Source organism: Pseudorca crassidens, unplaced genomic scaffold, assembly GCF_039906515.1.
Source record: "Pseudorca crassidens isolate mPseCra1 unplaced genomic scaffold, mPseCra1.hap1 Scaffold_265, whole genome shotgun sequence".
NCBI lineage: Eukaryota > Metazoa > Chordata > Mammalia > Artiodactyla > Delphinidae > Pseudorca > Pseudorca crassidens.
Window position 1 is genome coordinate 46,708 of NW_027136192.1, and position 20,130 is coordinate 66,837.

Genomic DNA, 20,130 nt, shown 5'->3' on the forward strand with positions numbered 1-20,130 from the left:
GGGTATATACCCAGAAGTGGAACTGGACCATATGGTAATCCTACTTTTAATTTTGAGGAACCACCATGATATTTTGCACAATGGCTGTACCATTTTACATTCTCACCAGTAGTGCACAGGGTTCCAATTTCCTACATCCTCATCAACCCTTTATTTTTTGTTTTCATAGTAGCCACCCTAATGTGTGTAAGGTGGTGTCTCACTGTAGTCTTGACTTGCATTTTCCTAATGATCAGTGATGCTGAGCATCTTTTGATGTGTTTATGGGCCATTTATGCATCTTCTTAGCAGAAATGTCTAATCAAGTCCTTTGCCCATTCTTTAGCCAGGTTGTTTGCTTTGTGGTTGAGTTTTAGGAGTTCTCTGTACACTCTAGATATTAATCCCTTATCAGATATATGATTTCCAAACATCTCCTCTCATTCTGTGATTGCCCTTTTCCTCTGTTGATAGGGTCTTGATGCACAGAGTTTTAAAAATTTTCATGAAGTCCAATTTCTCTATTTTCCTTTTGTTGCCTGTGCCTTCAGTGTCATATTCAAGAAATCATTGCCAAAATCTAATGCCATTAAACTTTGGGGCACTTGTGCTTTTTAAAAAGACCTTTTAATGACAAGTTCCCCAGTTTGGGGAGTTCAGAGCCCTGAAACCTAACTATAGGTGTTCCCAATGCAGAAAGTACATAAGAACCAGAGTGCTTAATCAACATTTCTGTTGGCAAGCGAGGTCCCAAGGAGCGTGTGGAAGCACAGCAGAAGTAACATGGAGGACTTTTAGGAATGTTCTCTGCCACCTTAGTTTCCTCCCTCTTTCTCCATATATCCCTCCCATTTTTCCTTCCTTCCTTTCAGATAACATGTCTGGGGCAGGATATGGTGAAGAAAATGCTTTTACCTCACTCCCCTATAACAACACTGACCACCCCATGAGCCTTGGAGAAGCAATTTGCCTAATTTGGAGAGAAAAACTCCATTCAAGCCCTGCTGGGATGCAAGTTCAAATCTGCGTGACCACAAAACCCACGTTCATGAACCCACTTGCCTCTATTGCTTTTTTAAGCTATAGGAATGCTGGGTGAGGAATGTTGTCTGTTATTAACTAGAAAAACATGATCCCCCTTTGAGCCTTCATGTCATTACCTATAAGATGAAAATGGACAAACACAGCACATTTCCAGTGTTACTTTTGAAGTTTTCAGTGCTATCTTACATGAAAATAACATGAAGAAACAGAAGCAAACCTGCCTGATTCCCCCTTATGCCTTGACTACTTGGCCTGCAGAGAGGCCTCCAAGACCCTCCTTGGATGATCCAGGGTTCAGCCCAGCACTGAGCTAGACGACCACGGGCTCCCCTTCCAGCCCAGTGAGTCTTTGCATGACTGTTTTGGGTTTTTTTTTCTAGACTCCCATTTCTTAAAAGTTTGAGAGCCAGTCACAGATCTCCATTTCACCCAAGGGCTGGCATGTCACGAGGTCACCAATATTTGTTTTATGTACTGCTAAGAGATTAAGGGGCAGTATAATTTCAGAGAAAAGTTAGGTTCCCTGGAAGTCAGGAACCCCAGCATCCTGCCCTTAAACACTCGAATGACCTTGAGCAATGAAAGGTCTCCAGACCTTCATTTCTCATCTTCAAATGAGAAGACAAATTGGACAACATCACTGTTTCCTAAAGTGTGGTGTGTACACCGCTGTGGAAAGTAAGCAATAGGTAGAAAAAAGTTAGGTGCTTTTATCTTATGTATATATCTATAAATACTTAAATAGCCTCTCAGCTCTACAGTATCTTAGCTATTATTGCTACAGCAAGGCTGAAGTCGGTGACACACACACAAGCAAGACCCAATGCTAGTACATGTGGTGAAGGTATCGCACCTTCAGGAATTGTCCTTTCCACCCAAACTGTCCAGAAAGATTGACACCGATGAAATGGATTGCTATTGTGGATCCTCATATACCAAATTCCCATGAGCTTTGCTGAGAAGACCTCAGCAGTGCATCAAAGCATCCCTTTGATGCAATGTGAATAAGGTTTAAAAAAGTTATTAATGGGGGAGGCAAATGTTAAATCTATAGCAGAGGTACTTTCCCCATAGGATGGGGGAGAGGGAAAGTATGTAAGCACCTGTCATAGGGCCTGGTGTGGAGCAGGTGCCCCATACAGATGTTATTACAAAATATTGAGTATAGTTCCCTGTGCCATAGAGGAGATCCTTCTATCTATTCTATGCCTTCTTTGAATGACCGTAGCACTTGTTGTCGGTATCATTTTTATGTCTGTTGTTGCTTTGTGACTGAAAATGAAAAATTTCTATTTGTCCATGTCCTGGCCCTTACATAAAAATGTGTTCATTTATCTATTTCATAATTATTGACTACATCTTAGACACCGTGTTAACTGCTGGTTCTAGATGTTAGTAAAATATAGACCTTCCTGCTCAAAGGGTCACAGTATTTGTGGGAAAACAAAAAAATGAACAACCTATGTCTCTAAGAGCTTTGTACTTCCCAAAGAGAACACACCTCGTAGGTACAATAAATACATGTATCATACGTAAATGTATAAATAGTTAATGGGGTTATACACCTGAGATAACTGCTTTTCGATTCTGAGGAAATGATGATTATATTTCACCAGGAGCTCAATACCACTCTGAGAATGAGGGCTTAACCCACGACTTGACTCACTGCATCGCTTTCCTATATGAAAATACACAAGTCTGTACATACGCTCTAGAAAAAGGCTTATCTGGCATGCATTTCAGATAGCAAGAAGAAAACTTCAAGAGGTTCAGAGAAGCATCCAGAAGCTCAGATGACTGTCTGGCACTAATACAACTTGCTTGACAGGAAAATAGAGCTGTAAATCTCACAAAATTAGATGATCTTTTAAGAATTTCAAAACCTCCTGCTATTAATTGGAAATCCTAGAAGAATAGCTTCTTTTAAAATGTACTGATAATATGCTTTACAGCTTAATATTCAGAAGCCTATGTTTTGGCTAAGTGAGCTTCAGGAAGGAAGGAAATTTGCGGTTTACCTCCACTTCCTTTGGAACCGCTGGTTCCAAACATCTACTTCTATGCACAGTCATCTTATCATCTGTAAAATGGAGGCAACTCTAAGACAACAGAGTTACAGAGATGTTGCACAGCTCCATGTGTCATTGTCTTCATTTGTTTCAGAATACCAATAACATCTAAGCTACTACTGAAAGAGTGCTATATTACTTGGGGTCATCTAGTGCAGCTCTGTCAAAGTAAAGAAAAGGGATCTAGAATGACTATAATTTTCCCAAGAGGACACAATTATTTTATGGTAAATCTGGGACAAGAACCCTGATCTCTTTGATCCCATTCCATTGTTCTTTCATTGGGTTCTGAACAACCCAGAGAAATAAAGAGAAATAATACTCCTGTGTGCTGTGTCACTGGTACAGGACATGGCAAGATTGGAATTGGAGCATTACATATTAAGAGGTATCTGAGAAATTCTTCAACTAATTGAGATATATACCAGGTACATAGAAAACAGTATGTTTTATGAAGATGATTCTGTGCAATGAACAGAGCTGGTAACACACACTGGAAGGTGAATTCTCATTTTCTGGCACCTTGAAAACTCCACCTCAACATACACGTTAAAATAAACATTGGAACTGGGTCATATTTAATTCTGCATGCTCTTGTAAGTCAGCAAAATATTCCATATATCATTTAAGTTGTCACTCACTTTTTAACTTGACTTTCAATTTCTAAAAGTCTTTCCAAACATAAAACAGAGGTGGGAAAATGGTATATGGGAAGCTGCAGAGATGAAATAAGCTTATTTCATTAGGCATAAAGATGAATATCCAAACAACTTCTTCATGGCTGAAAGTGTCCAAATCTACTGTCTTCATTTTGTAGTCAAGGCTTCCGGAAAAATATGCTAACGGATTCCTTATTACCCGAATGCCCCATATCAGTTTCCGTAGGTATCATTATATATTATGGAAATTTTTCTCAGTGACAGTGAAAGACATCCTGGCTGAACATCCCCCTGCCCATGACACAGAGATGATGGTCTCAAGCTATCTTGAAGGCGTTGGAGCCCACACTATCCGTTACTAATATTAATGGAGGATAAAACTTCATATTCTGTTTGCTCTATATTTGTTAAATCACTTCTTCCCTTCATTAAACTGGATGGCCCATAATTGAGTCTGTAGTGTGTCTGTCATTGGAAACTGAACAAATTTTTGTTGGTTTTATTAATGTCATACGTTTCTAGGGACGGTCTATTCAATAACTAAGTCTAGTTTCACAGTTACAAATAAATTATGATGTAACTTTGAATAAATTAAGCTCATCATAAAGGAAGGATACTGAGAGTTGCTACTACCCCTTCCTTGAGGGGCTCTTGTAAAGCACTAAGTAAAGTAACAGAGGTGTATATGTATGCATATATTTTCAATGATATTTGTACAGACTTAAAAAGAACTCTACAGAATGCATTATAAAAACCTTAATGCTGTGTGTCCCTAGTTCCCAGCTCTCTCATTAAAACTACTTAAATGAACACAATCTTATCTGTTAGGATAGCTATCAGAGTACTCCAAATACTACTTCTTGCAGTACCCTGTCCCAAACATTTGCCATCCTCTTCCCATTAGTCCTCAAGTCAGAAGCCCCGAAGATCTGTTCATTAATTTATGAACACATTTCTTCAACCAGCGAAGAAAATTGATTGATCCCTTACCAAATTTCAGGCACCATTCTTCAGTATGATTTATAGGCATGTTCAGGAAATACAGCAGTGATTAACACAGATGAATATAGTCTCTCTTGAGCTGAGGGGGGAGACAAAAGTAAATAAGCAAATATAAAATCATAAGTATAGTGCTTCCCTGGTGGCGCAGTGGTTGAAAGTCCCCCTGCCGATGCAGGGGATACGGGTTCGTGCCCCAGTCCGGGAAGATGCCACATGCCGCGGAGCGGCTGGGCCCGTGAGCCATGGCCACTGAGCCTGCGCGTCCGGAGCCTGTGCTCCGCGTCGGGAGAGGCCACAACAGTGAGAGGCCCGCGTACCGCCAAAAAAAAAAAAAGCTATGAAAACAAAACCTATGGATGGAGACCTACATGAAAGATGGAAGAGTATAATAATGGCCAGAGTACATTACTGTGGCAGAAGCAGCAGCCCTTAAGGAGGACAACTTCATAAATTACAAATCGGATTTAAATAGACAGGGAATTGAAAGTGGAGACATTATTTTCTGCAGAAGATGACGGGCAGGGGAGAACAAAGAAAATAAAACTGAGATTGTTAGCAAAATACAATGCTAAGCATATAAGTTAGGACTGAGTCCTTAACTTTCATTTTTATTAATGACTCGGTGAGTATAGATTACTGACTACACAGAACCAAGCCTGGGAACACATTTTATATTTATGATCTTTGTGCCTAAAACTAGATTCTCCTGCAATTTAATATGACACTAGGACAATGACTGGCCAAGTTTTAGATTAATCACCCTTACACAAAGATTTTTCATTCATATAATCTCAAACAAAACTGCGTCACCAATTAAGTTCCAGATCCTATGCACTCTGGCTGAAGATATAAATATCTTGCAAGCCCAGCGTCACTTTCCTCTTTCTCTGGTAACAAATCACACTTTCTATTGTGACAATGGCCCCAGTTATCGGCCCAGGAATAAACACTTGACTCAGGAAGAGCCAATTAAAGCCCTCCTTTAGAGTTGATCGAGAGCTTTAAGGTTAGAGTATTTCAATCTTATGAAATTTTTGTAAAACAAAATTATTTCAAAATCTACTAATTATTCTTTAAGTTCTAGAAACTGCATTCTGTGACTGAGAGGACAATTTATTTGCCGTCGTTTCTGCTCTGCCCACTTTATGTTTCTGTTATTGTGAGATAAAGACAGTGGGGAATGGCTAACCAATTCTGATTCATTCAACACATGAGTGCTTCTTAGGTACAAAACACCATTCTGAACATTGTCCGAAGTAAAAAGATAAAATAATACCTAGCCCCTTATAATACCTAGCCCCTTACCCTCAAGGATCTTCCAGCTTAGCAAGGGAAATAAAACATGCACACAGATGACTGCAACAAAAAGAAGATAATGATTGCTGCCAGATGTTTGGGGAGAATGAGTAGAGCAAAGAGAGAACACAGAACAAGGCAACATTCAACAGTCAGCCAAGAACTATTTGTTGAGCAGTTGCAAGCTGTGACCTGGAAATGGAAGAGGAGAACATAGATCCTCACATGGGCAGGTAAAAAATCAAGTGTTATTACTTGTAACACAGCTCTTCAAATATATTTTTTGGCACCAAGTGCCTACTAAATAGCCTTAAATTAAAAACTAAATAAGGATACAGTCTCTATCAAATATAGCCTGAGGTACTGATGCCTAAATACTAGGATCACAGTATTTGTGTTCCCAAGGATGCCTTTCTATTGCTTTGCTTCTTTCCCCCTTTCCAAATTAGCTAATGCTGCCTTAACAGGATATCTATTTCACTTGTTCCAGCCTTTTTGATCCAATGTATTGAATAGCAGAATAGGTGAGTTACAAGAGGATATTTTGACTTCAAACAACAGAAATAAAATACTATATAATTGAAAAAAAAGAGGCAATCTTTCAGGCACATGTGGATCCAGGAGTTCACATGTTTTAACCAGGTCCCTTTCTCTCTTCCCCACCCCTTCTTCTCTCTGCCTTTTCTCCTCTCTGGTATCTCTCATTATGGGATTCAAATATTTCCCTGTTTATGTGGGAGCTTCTGGCACAGCTGCGGGCTTATACGCTCGCAGCTCCAGGGCTGGCTGGAAGGGTCGGGCGCATCACAGCATAAGGTCGCACAAGGTGTGCACTTATATAGCAGGGCATCACATCTATGAGTGATGGATGATCACATTGTATACAGGGGTAGCTTCGCATAGCTTTTACATCACTTTTCTTGAAGATGGCAGTAAAATGGTATGTTTTTACAAAATCAAATAGTGTAACATTGTCCAAAAGATATACATAAAGCATTTAGAGGAAGGAGGCTCCTTTTTCTTTTAACTCCGGCACGGATTGTCTATTGGACAGTGGTAACCCTATGTCATCACCCTCGTTACTCCAGCAGAACTCCAGGGATTAGCCCTGCATAGCTCTTGTTAGCCTCTATTCCCTTCCTTGAACACTGTAGCCAGAAGGTTTTTTTTCCTCCTCAAACCTTAAGTATTGAAACCTGGAGGAGGGGCATGTCTGAAAAGAAAATGATGGACTGGACTCTCCCTAGAAGGACGATAAATGGGTGGTCAACAAGAAAAAAAATATCCTCTGTACCAGGAAATGTTTGAAGTGTTGTTTGGGTATCAAAAAACGGGTGCCCTACACATAAAGCAACAAAGGATATTGGTCTAAAAACAACACCATGGCCAAAGGTGCATGGCCTATTTCAACAGAGGATTTGAAAGTTAAAAGTTAACCTGTAAAACATTCAATTCAATTTCATCATTTTACAGATGGGCAAAGTAAAACTCAGGCACAGGAACAGAAGTGCCAAGGTCATACAGGTGGTTGGTGGAAGAGACAACCAACTTCCCAACTTCTGACTTTTTAGGTGTGTGTGTGTGTGTGTGTGTTGTTTTGTTTATGTGCAAGGACATTTTTCTTTAGTACACTAACATTACAACAGAAAGTATAGTCTTGTTTTGGTTTTCTCTGCGCCCTCAATTCTGTATAAGACAGTTTCGCTGCCCTCCAACGGAAAGGCTCAGCAAGAGTAGAGACCACCATAAGCAGTACACGTGGGCACCAAGGGCAGATACATTGCCCTTCCTTGTGTAGGAACTAGGGCCACTTGTTGCTGGGCCAAGTTTGGGCTGGACCTGCAGGATGGGACACCTTTGAAAAACAGCTTCCTAACTGCACTACTACCTGCTCTGGCATCCTGATTCCACTCCCCAAACCCCCCAAATCTTCAGCCAGAAAAAAAAAAAAAAAAAAAAAAGAATGGATCACTGGATCACTGGATCGATGGGGAGATTTCTGTCTGCTCCTCCTACTGTCACCTCTTTCTTGCTATTTCCTGCCCGAGGAAACCTGACATCAGCCCAAAAGCATCTCTGGAAATGGGTAGGAGGGAGCCTTACACCTGTCAGCGCCAGAGAAGAAAGTGCGCTCTGCAGAGTTCTCAGTTGTTCCATCTCTTGCGATGAAAGGAAGAAGAGGAGCGAATCCGCCACAGATTTACTGGAGACCAGGGTTACTTCATCCGGCTCCGGCCACAGTAACCCCTGAAGACCAAAGATGCATTTCCATTCCCAGCATTTCTTGTTGGCGTCTTTCCCTACAGGCTAGCCCAGTGCCTGGCCCCGGAGAAGTCTCTGCGTAAAGGTTCTTTAGGTCATAAATCAGGCTCCTGTGTGTATGTGTGTTTTTCTTAGGAAAAACTGGCACAGACGAATTAGCAGTAGAGACTGGGGGCTCCCTACTACCCTTCATGCTTGGCGGCATCACCTTCGACTACCTCGCATTCTCCCGGCGCTGACAGCCCCGGCTCCGGACCTCAGGGTTGGAAGCAGTCAGCCCCAGCTAGAACCGCCCTGTCCGGAGCTGATGCCACCCTGTGCCTAGAATGTGCGTGTGGGTGCAGGCGGGCGAGCGAGCGGCTTCTACAGTGAGACCGAAGCAGGAGCTCAGCCTTCGCCTGCGACCTGCAATCCCCAGATTCCCTGGGGACCTCGAAACTCCCAATCGGAGGTACTCCCCCCGCCCCACAGCCGCCCACCCATTCCCTCCCCCCTTACCTCAGCACGCAGCCCCTCCCTGCGTGATGTTGCAAAACCGTGGGGAGGGTGGGCGCTGGGAAGGGTGAGGAGAGCCTGAGAGCGAGCGAGGGTGGGAGGGAGTGGGCGGAGGAGGAGAGGGAGCCGAACGCGCATTTAAAGCGATAGCCATCCTCGCTCTCTCCCCAGTGCTGGGCTGTTGGAGAGCTCGAGCTGCAAGCCACCGAGCGCGAGCTCGAGCGCGGCGCGCTGGCCGGGGAACCCGAGAGCGCACGGCGCCCCAAGCTGGCAGGCGCCGCGGGACCCCCCACCCTCGCCGGCTGCCCTTCCCCGGGCGCCCCTACCCTCCTCGCCCGCAGGAGACCCTGGGCTTCACCGGAGGAGCTCACCCCAAGGGGCCAGGACTCCCGCGGGCCCGCCACCGTCCCCTCCAGTGCCGCCGCCACCGCCGCAGCCGCGGGAGCAGCACGGTCCAGCTGGGGAAGCTGCTCCGCGCCCTGACTTTGATGAAGTTTCCCTGCTGCGTGCTGGAGGTGCTTCTGTGCGCGCTGGCGGCGGCGGCGCGCGGCCAGGAGATGTACGCCCCGCACTCCATTCGGATCGAGGGGGACGTCACCCTCGGGGGGCTGTTCCCGGTGCACGCGAAGGGTCCCAGCGGAGTGCCCTGCGGCGACATCAAGAGGGAGAACGGGATCCACAGGCTGGAAGCGATGCTCTACGCCCTGGACCAGATCAACAGCGATCCCAACCTGCTGCCCAACGTGACGCTGGGAGCGCGGATCCTGGACACTCGTTCCAGGGACACTTATGCGCTCGAACAGTCGCTCACTTTCGTCCAGGCGCTCATCCAGAAGGACACCTCCGAAGTGCGCTGCACCAACGGCGAGCCTCCGGTTTTCGTCAAGCCCGAGAAAGTAGTTGGAGTGATTGGGGCTTCGGGGAGTTCGGTCTCCAGCATGGTAGCCAACATCCTGAGGCTTTTCCAGGTAGGGGGGCGCTCCCTCCGGGGCAGAGCGCGCCGTAGCTCCCCGCGCTCTTTATCCTGAAGGCTGGCTTGGACTCCAGGGGTGCGGGGTCTGGTCAGCCTTCGCTCATTTCCACCCTGGAGATCCTGCCGAATCCCTCCCACCTCACCCGAGGAGGTACTTTCCCTGCTTGATTCATTTCCCTTCCATCTCTCCCCTGTCCGCGCTCCACTCCATCCGGCTTGACATTCTGGATTTATGGCCCCATTTAGAAGAAACAGTCTCCGAAAAACAAGGCGATGATTTAAATGGGTTTGCATTCGAGTGAAATATGGTTCCAAAACAGGCTTGTAAAAGTGCCGGGCTCCTGTGAGAGCCACCTAGGCGCAAGGAATAGGAAAGATGAGAAGACGCCTAGAAACTAGGCATTTCTCAACTCCCCAGCTTCCCTGCCCCAAGCCGCCCGACAAGCTGCAGCTGCCTTGGAAAATTTCGAGAAGAGCTTAGGGAGGCAGTTCTTAAACCGAAGGCTAGGTCTTCACCTACATTTGGACGTGAATTGCCCATTTCGCTCGGGTTGGATTTCCCGACCTGTAACCTGTCTCTGCGAGGGCATGGGGCGGAAGGCGTGGGGACTGTCCTCAAGCGGGGAGAAGCCACCCGCAGACGTGCCCCCAGGTGATTTGCTCTGGGCAGTTGTTTGCACCGTCTAAACTGCCTTTGCGATCTGGCCACTGGCAGGAGCCGGGCGATCAGCTTTCTACTCCTGCTAACTGCGAAGCACAATCGCTTTCTCTGCACCCACCCTGTGCCCATCCTTTCCCACGACCTCCCTAACGCAGCCCCCAACCCCAGTCCTGGGTTTTGAGGACGATTCTCAGAGCCAGACAAGAAGGCGCCTGGAGGGAGGCAGTAGGGTGCGCTGAGCAAGGCCGGGCGGTCCTCTAGCTCCGGGTGCAGGCGGGCAACGGCGGAAGATGCGAGGACGGCGGATCGGGCCAGCTGAGCCGTGGGCGGTGCTGCAGTGCTCTCTCACCGCCTGCTCCCGCAGCCTCGGCCCCACGGCTCCTGTGCCGCCCTGGGTATAGATGGATGGCTTCTGGATGAAGAAATTGAGTTTCAGGGTCTGCGTGACTATGGATTCTCTTTGTTTCTCTGTCTTTCTTCCTGTGTGTCTCTCTCCTTGTGTCTCTTTCTCCCTGCTGTTTTTTTTTTTTTTTTTTTTTTGTCTCTCTGCTTTTACGTTCTCCCTTTCAATTTCTGCCTCTCTTTTCCTTCTCTACCCCTATATCCAAGTTTTTTGTTCATCTCTGTCTTGAAGTGATCCTTTCCTAATGCATAGCTCTCTCCCTGCCTGGTAGGACCCAAGCTCAGTTAGTCCCTTCTCCAGATGTTCTGGCTGACCCTTATGCTCCCCGTAGCTAAAAAGTTGGCTCCCTCTCAAGTGCCTTTCCTGAAGCATGTTGGGTTTCTGGAGGGGACTCCTTGTGATTCAAGCTGTCACTACATCAGCACCCAGGAGTGTGAAGCTTGTGTTTGTGCCAGAAGGAGGGGTGCCTGTCTAAAGCTGCAGCCTGGTATGGCCCCTCTGAGCCTCTGAGCATCTCTAGCACCTCTTGAGTATGCCACCATGGAGATCTCTAGATGTTTGCAAGGCCAAAAGTGCTTCTGGGCAGCCTTCACTTTGAGGTAATGCTTTCAGGAAGAGCCTGGGTTGTTGTAAGCAAAACCCGGAAGCACTTCCTTTACCTCTGAGCTTAAACTAGAGAACCTGAGGAGGCAGCGCTGCAGGGAGGATGAGGCCAGAGGTCACCTGAGAACCACAGGGGCAACTCACAGTAGTTTTACTGGAGCTCTGGGGGTTGAAGGCACATTTGCTGTTTGACATTTTTAAAATTATTTTGGTGCCTTCACTTGGAGCTTGGGCAGTACTGCAGATGGGCCTGCCTGTCGAAAAAAGAGTGAAATCTTAAAGTCAAGAGAGAGCTTGCCGACTAGGCTGAAGGATTGTGTTTGCTGAAAAAGATTCCAGGGGGAGCTGATTCCTTCTCTGGTGTGTGGATCTGAGGCACTTGCAAGAAAAGAGAACGCTTGCCTTATGCTTAGTTCCCCCGTTCCCTGGGCTGGGAAGGAAAGGAACTGAATGCCAACATTAGCAGTGTGGGTTGGGACCAAAACCATTCAGAGAAAACACTGTCATTTTCCTCTAATTTGCAAACTGCAGCTATTCATGTTGGATTGAACAGCTGAGGGAAAAGAGCCCCCAGTTTTCACCTGCATTTATTGAGAAGAGGCTGGTAGTAGGAGGGAATGCACCAACTTGTAGCTTGTGCTGCAAGCTGGATATAAGCTTGGTGTGAGCATCCTGGTTAACCACTGCCCATGTTCAAATATACAGAGATAGATTCCAACAATCTCTTCCCGTAGCCTTATTTTTGCGTGTGATCTTAGAAGCTCCTGGCATGTAAGTCCAGTCCCCAGTTTCCCAGCCTCTGTAAACCTGCAAAATGAATAGAGAGAATAGTGGAACACAGACCCATTGTTCAAAGACACAGTCACTTTAGGGAAAGAAGAAAAGAACGGGTAGGTGAATCTTCTCTGGGATTGCAGGGTTCAGCTCAATGAAGACTGTCCTGTATAAAAGAAACTCCTCTAAATGGTTGAATTCTTAGCTCTCCAGAGATCTGAGTTTTCTTTTCCCCAGTCCCTGTGGGTTGCTGTGGGGAATGTGCCAAACCTATCATTTGAGATAAAAATTTATGGTGAGGTAAGCTTCTAGGCTGGGGGAAGGAAGACTTAGTGACTGAAATGGGGGATGCTAAGCACTGAGGGGCAAGAAGGAACAAGGAGCTAGTAATGGATGTAACAAATGCTGCAGCTGCCAGCAAAGCCTGGATTGAAGTTCCTTCCTGAAAATGAGGACCCGGGCAAGAATGACCACTCAGATGTAAACAGTGTCTCTGACTGGGAATTCTCATCTGCCTGCCGGTGGGCCAGAGCTGAGCAAGTCCTTTCTCTCCTCTGTATGCACACTGAATTGGTTAGTAAGTGACATGTCAGAGGACAGGAATCATATTCAGTGGATCTTTCAAATCCAGGAGTTTGAGGCTAATGAAATTAGTGTGTGGCCAGGGCTCTGCCAACTAGAAGTAAGTCACTGCAGCCACCCTGCAATGCATTTTCAGCCTGAAGGGAGCATCAGGGAGGAATTTCGGGAGATTTGTTTCTGAGCCTGTACAAAATAATACTCTCCTAATGCTAAGAAAGATTAAATGTAAATTAATATTGACTACGAGTAACATATTTAAAAAATAATCGCCGAGTGGGGGATGGCTTAAAGTGGAGAGATTATATAATATGGTGTCCAAAGAATAAATCTCCCCTGACCACTGTTTCATGGGCTATAAGTAAGATATATTACAATGGAAATTAATGGGAACGTTTTTAGTCAAGGCTTCTCTGCTATTGACTTGAGAGCAAACACTCTGAGAGTATAAATTACTCTTGCTATGTGCTGACTCTGAATGAACAATATTTCATGTGCAGTGACATGGTCTAAGCTATAGACTTGGAATTGAATGGCATCTGTTTCAATTGTTTTGTTCTCTCAAGAGCAACTAGATAGAAAAAAGTGGTCAATTTGACCCTTGTGGGAGCGTGTTGCAAATCTAAACCTGTGTCCCTCATACCATAAATGAAATACATTTGTAAATTTGTAAGTGTTTTCCTTCTGTTCATTGATGCTTGAGTATAATCTCAAACTTTGGGAGCAACATTTTATACATAAGTACTTGGTTTTCTTCCTTTCTTCTTTCTCTTTCTCCTCTCTCTCTCTGTTTCTCTCTCTCTCTCTCTCTTTCTCTCTCTCTCTCTCTCTTTCTCCATCTTATGTAATTGGATAGAACTGGGCACCTAGGATGATGTGGTGTTACTATAGTGGGATTTTTTTTTTTTTTTTAAATCAACTCTAACTTACCCTTTTAAAAATTTCATAAATACAGGTGTCGGTGCCATTTGGAATAGTCTCTATAACAATTTCTGTCTCCACATTTACTGTGTTTCAGCAAATTTACCTAACAGATGGTGAGTGGGCAATTTTTAAAGGGGCATTTTTTTACAAGAGCGGAGAGGGAAGGAATTAGAGACAGGCACATACTATATTTGAAGTTACCTCCACGTGTATTTTATGTATGTATACCCATACAATTAAGAAGTCTTTGGATGTTTTATCTTCAAGAATAATTCAGATAATGGATTACTTGAATATCATAAACATTTAGGGTTTAACAGATTTGTTACATACAGACGTTGTATCATGGATTTAAAAGACCATAGCCAGCGGGCAGCGGCGGGCGGAACGACCGAGGGGCGGCGCGGGCTGGGCGGCGGGTGCGGCGGTCCGTGCTTCCTCGTGGTGGAGGGCTGGGGTTCGCCGGAGACGCCGGGTTGCTCCGCGTTGCCCGGTTACCGAGCGCGTGCCCCGCGCCCGCTCTTCCGCCCGGGCCGCCCTCGGCGCCGCCTGAGCCGTGGTGCGGGCTGCGCGGGGCGTCGGTTCCGCGGAAGCCTGGGTAGGGCGCTGCGTGCGGGACTCTCGTCGCTCGTGGACGGGGCGCGAGCGCGCGGGGGACGTAGGGCGCCGACCTGGGGTTCCCCGGCGCTCCGGCTCCGCTCAGGGCGCCCGCTCAGGGGCCTCCGGCGCGAGGCCCCCTTTCCGGTCAAGATGGCGGCGCCCAGGCGGGCCGCGCCGAGGTGAGCTGGAGCTGGGCCCGGAGAGGGACGAGTCTGCCACGCCCAGGACCTGGACCCCGCGCTGGTCTCCAGTCTCCCGGGGAGCGGCGGGTGAGTGGGTGCGGCCGCGCGTAGGTCCTTCTCGTGGGGTGGTCAGCTCTCCGTGCGTCCGCAGACTTCTTTCCTCTGATAGTCAGATCTGGGGTGGCCCAGGTTGGAGGTGAGGGTGCTTGATTGGGGAAACTTGAGGGGTTTAAGGACTCTGTTGGGATCGTTTCAGACCCCAGCAAGAAGCTGAGCAAGTTTTCTCCTGACTCTCTTCCCGGCTAAGTTTTCTCCCTTCTCTGAAGACGCTAGCTTTTCTGAATCACTTTGTTACCCGGGGGGGATACAGTTGGTGGTTCTGACCGTGGAACGTAGGACCCGGCGCGGGGAAGCCTGAGCTGGTTCTAGTTACTTTGTTTGCAAAGCACTTGTCTTGTCTTTGGAATCTTTGTGTATGTAACCAACGTTGGGAAGAGCCAGCGTTTTCTCCTCCAAAACACTGCGAGGGGTAACTTTATACGTAAGAAACAAGTGGGCGTTCACATCCATCTCTTTTCCAACCACTGAGCCTTGGTTGTGTTTCCTTTCTTTAAGTTTGTCTCGTTTTGAAGTGATAACAAAAGCAAACAAAAAAGACCATAGCCAATTACACAAAGTATACTCTAGTCTCAGTCCTGCCATTAATTAGCTATGTTACTTTAAGTCATTTAATTTTTCTAGGCCTCATTTTTCTCATGTGATGTTTTTTCTTTGAAAAAGTATAGTTTCTAGAAGCCTCTAATCTCTGTGTCATAGTTCAGCTTGGAGAAAACCTGTTCTTATCCAAACTCCATGACATTGTATTTCCAGCTCCAGCTTTGGACTTTGAGTGAGTTGGGGGCAACTTTTTAAGGATATTTTCACACAGCTTTTTTAGTTAATATCAGTCTAGCTGACTTGTCATACTCAGACTTTCTCCCATATTCTTTTACCAGTGTGTTCCTTAGTCATAGATATAAAGACTGTTGTGGGAAAAATGACCTCCTGGGTCAGCTTACTGCATGGTCATCGACACAGGGCAGGGAGTAAGATTCTGTGGATTTTACAGAAGCAGATACAGGTTTCATTATCCATGTCCTCTCCCCTTTCATCTTACAAAAACAGCAGGCTTTTCTTGGAGAACTGCCAGATAATGCCATCCTGCCTCCTCACGGGCCCCGGGGATGAGTCGCCCAGGGACTGAACTCCAGTAAAGCAGGTGATTGGCTCATGGGTAGGCATCTGACCTCGGCTAAGTCTATCAGACTCCTCCCCAGGACTTTTCTCTCAGAGAAACGTGGAAGAATTGTCTTTTCTCTCTGGAATTTCTAAGCTGGGGAGATATGACTCTGGGACTCCCAGTTACCATCCAGCACAAGAAGAGACTTTCTGTAAAATAAAGTCTTGCAGAGGTAAGCAGGGCTGAGCGATGGAGAGAGAGCTGGAACCCTGCTGATACTCTGGAACTTCCAGATCCAACTGTATCTGAATATGGCTGCATCCCTGAATTTCTAGTACTTGTTTGTTGAGGTTGTTGTCGTTGTTTGGTTTTTGTTTTTAAATTTCCTTTGACTATTTTGAATTTGTTTTCAGCCATGTGCATTTGAAAGCATCGTAGCTAAAAGAGCTAATTTCCTACATTAATGTCAGGTTTGCTGAGTGGCATTCCTTAAGTGAAAAATAATATCCGCTATTTTCTTTAAATAAAATCCTTCTAGCTCAGGTTTGAGATATTCAAAACTCTGCCTCCTACCCCCCTCTTTTCCAACATTTACTATGTCACCTTGAAGCATTTGTGACCACATCTTTCCCATCTAGACGCAGTTGAGAGAGAGAGCAAAGACTTCTGATACAAACTGCAACCTATATGCCTCCTACCTGGAAGCTTTAGAACATACTTGATTCTTGTCATTAAAGCAAATCTTTTGTTGTTGTCTCCAGGGCACAGAAGCATTTTCATGGCATAATGGAGTACAAAGTACATTAAGCCTAACTCTACTTCTCACCCTCTTTTACTTTAAATAGGCAGAAAAGAACAATCTCAAACACATTTTCCCAACAAATAAAATACATATACGATTATGTTTAGAAGACGTTTATGCAGCATATAGTTAGACTGATTAATTAATGGACCTTTCGCCAATTGGCACAGTAAATATATATGTTCAATGTGCTTAATTAAAAAGAAGACAATAACATATTTTTACAGGTTAATTATCTGAGAAGAGTATTGTGCCAGCACACTTGATGCTACAGTATTTCATGTTTGACAGGTAATCTTCTTTCAATTATATTTACTGCTAAATGTTTCTTGGATCGAGCTATTAAATTATAAGGTCAAAAGTAAAATGATATGAAATTACAATGAAAAGGGACACATATCCCACTTTATGAGAATAGAAGTTCTAATTTCTTTTCAATGCTACTAGTAGTGACCACAGTACTAATTTGAGCCCTTACTATGAGCCACTGTGCCCATATACATTTAGTTCTTACCGTAGTTCTGCAAAGGGCATATAATAATCCACACTGTAAAGCTGAAGAAAGTGATTCTCATAGCTGAAAGTCACATAGCTGGTGAGTGGCAAAGTCTAGATTCAAACTTGGAGTCGTCTGACAATGCCCAGGTTGTTGACCACTATGTACACTGCTCAATTGTTGCACCAATAAAGAAGTGCTTGAAATAATTATAGATTTGCCTACCCTGAAACTGCAGTGATTTAAAGACATCAAAGTTGCCAGTTGCTTAACCACATCTACTTACAGTAAGAAATTACATTTTATTTCATTTCTCAAACAAGATTAATTCTGCAGGCCCATAGAAACTTGAGCACACAAATCCTACCTCCAAATGAAAGATGCTTGTTTTCCACTATTCAACAGATGGCCCTGTACAGAGGCAATAAATATATAGTAGAATTTTCATTCAAATAAATGAGAAGAGAGGTTTCTTCTTGTCCTGATTCAGTGCCCATCATTATGGATTATGATGGCTCTTCCCAAACTTTACTTCATTCACTCCACTCTTTCTACAAAACTCCAGTAATGGAATCCATCATTCAGATACATGTGCAGAGCGAAAGGACTGTATTAATACAGTTGCTGAAAGTCAAGTTGATAGAGCACAGGAAATACATCCTAATAAATGCAACATTAATGTTTGTGTGGGCCTTGGAGTGAGGGGTAGAAGAATTTTCAGTTTAATGGAATATTTTGCCTCTTGCTATGAAAGTGTGGCTTAATAGCCTTGTAATTGGTCATTTACAGAATCCTCCATCTCTGGGTTTCATGCTTTCTTTACTCTGCAGCTGTTGATTCTTTCTCTTGTTCTGGATGGAAGATAGCAACGAAGCCACTTCAAAGGGCTCAGCCTGCCTTTTTGTGTTATTGTTTAGATGAAGCTATTTCCATTTATTAAAGCACACTATTTAAACATTTTTATCATGTTTCAAACTTGACTGTGTTCTGAAGGTATGAGCACAGGCAGACATAATGGGGGATGTTTTCCAGGAGAGAACATAGACCATACCCTTATCAAAGGAATTATCAGAATTTTCATGTATGGATTGAGAATCAAATTCTGGAGTTAGACCTGAATTTAAATTCATACTCACAACTTATTACCAGTCTCATCTTGATTAAATGGTTACCACACTTCTCATCAATTTCCTTATCTTTGAAAGCGGAATAAGAGAAGTATGCCTGGTGGAGTTACACATAAAGCTCATCTGATAGAATATTCATAAGGATTTTGCACAAAATATACATGGAAATATTTTAGCACCGAGTTTAGCATGCGATTCGTCTTCAATACATTTAAGAGCTATTATTTTATTATTATTATGCTATCATTAAATATCACTATTACTTAAATGTCATTATTGCTAAAATTGCTGTAAAACTACCGCAATAACCCATGATGAATTGCCCTCTTCTGTTTCCTTTGTTTAAATGGAAAATATATATATAAATCTAGACAGAGAACACTTTGGTGATCCTATTCAGTGGAGTGAGAATTTCCATGGCCCTGATTAAAACAAATCCTGAATTGCATGGACTTAAGATAGCAGAGAGGGGCTTCCCTGGTGGCGCAGTGGTTGCGAGTTCGTGACCCGATCCGGGAAGATCCCACATGCTGCGGAGCCTGCGCATCCGGAGCCTGTGCTCCGCAACGGGAGAGGCTGCAATAGTGAGAGGCCCGCGTACCGCAAAGAAGGAAAAAAAGATAGCAGAGAGGCTAAGAGATTTGAAGTTAGACATCCCCAAGTGTGAATTCTACTGTGACCCTCTTCTAGCTCTAGAACCTTGAGGAAGTTACTTAAACTTTCTGAGCTTTACTACTAGTTTCCTCATCTGTATCTTTTTCAGGACTATTTATCAAGGATCTTCCTGTTCTCTATGCTTGGACGTATCAATGAATAAATCAGACAAGAGCCTTTGCCTGCTTGCTCCTTCTTGCACGCTTTCTCCCTCCTTACACTCTCGTGTGGAAACGGATGTTATAAATAAATTCTATGCTTTGTCACAAGTTGATGGACGCTACGGGATAAGGAAAAGGATGTGAAGCTCACTGAAGAGGCTTGGGTTGGGAGTGCTGGAGGAGTGTACAGGTAGGTTCTGATTTTAAATAGGGTAGTCAGGGTGGATTTTATAAGTTGACATTTGAGCAAAGACTTGAAGTGAGGGAGTTGTCAGAATGTATGATGGGGAGACCACTCGCTGGGAGCAAGAATAACCAGAATCCTCCATCTCTGCCAGAGTTTTCTGCCAAAACTCTAAGGCAGAAATATGCCGGGCAGCTTGGAGGAATATCAAGGAGGCCACCCTGGCTGACTTAGTCAGTGGGGAGGAAGAGACAGCAGGAGGGCTGGAGGTCGGATATGTGATGGGATGGATTGGGTAAGTCCTGGGAGGCCATCACATGCATTGTGTCTTTTACTCTAAATGTAGGCAGCCAGGGGCAGGATTTTAGCCGAGGTGTGGCATGAACTGTCTCTTGTTTGAAAAGCACAACTCTATCTGTGGCCTTGAGGATGTGGGGAGAGAGTGGAGTCAGGGAGAATCTCGGGAGGCGACTACCGGATCCTCGGGGTCTATGTTGGTGGCCTGCACCAGGCTGCTAGCGGCTGGTAATTCTCAGAAGTGGCACATTGGGAAGGTTGTGACAGCATTTCGTGGTAGATTGAATGCCAGAATGGAAAGGAAGAGGGGGTCAAGGGTGAATTCGAGATTTAGGGTCTGGGGAACTGGAAAGGTGTGGTTACTGTCACCTAAGATGGAAAAAGTTTGGGGTAGAGCATGTTTGGGGGATTAAAGACCAGTTTTGGAGGTATAAGATTTGAGATGTTTTCGTGACGTCCAAGTAGAGATGCTGAGTACACAGTTGGATACACAAGTCTGCAGTTCTGAAGAAAGGTCTAAACTAGAGATACACTTTAATACAATGGAGATATTAAGAATAATTACATGGAAGCGCTATTTTAAAGATAAAATGAAGTAATGCAATTAGCACTCTGTCTTCTCAAAACATTTAATAACTGTTAGCTAAAATAATTACCTGAAATGAAAAAATACCTATAGTTTGTT

The 20,130-nt window shown here is 44.7% G+C and overlaps 2 long non-coding RNA genes and 1 pseudogene across 2 annotated transcripts; 1 reads left to right on the forward strand and 2 right to left on the reverse strand.

The window, feature by feature from the left end:
- Nucleotides 1-647: 647 nt before the first annotated feature.
- On the reverse strand, nucleotides 648-8,766 carry LOC137218170 (uncharacterized). Its single transcript, XR_010940506.1, has 3 exons — nucleotides 8,155-8,766; nucleotides 4,742-4,832; nucleotides 648-1,139 (listed from the first exon to the last, which is right to left on the reverse strand). It is a non-coding gene; the product is annotated as an uncharacterized lncRNA (long non-coding RNA).
- Nucleotides 8,767-8,902: 136 nt separating this feature from the next.
- LOC137218169 (metabotropic glutamate receptor 7 pseudogene) lies at nucleotides 8,903-10,854 on the forward strand (annotated as a pseudogene).
- Nucleotides 10,855-12,019: 1,165 nt separating this feature from the next.
- Nucleotides 12,020-14,195, reverse strand: LOC137218174 (uncharacterized). The gene is made up of 2 exons (XR_010940508.1): nucleotides 14,057-14,195; nucleotides 12,020-12,253 (listed from the first exon to the last, which is right to left on the reverse strand). It is a non-coding gene; the product is annotated as an uncharacterized lncRNA (long non-coding RNA).
- Between the last annotated feature and the right edge of the window lie 5,935 nt (nucleotides 14,196-20,130).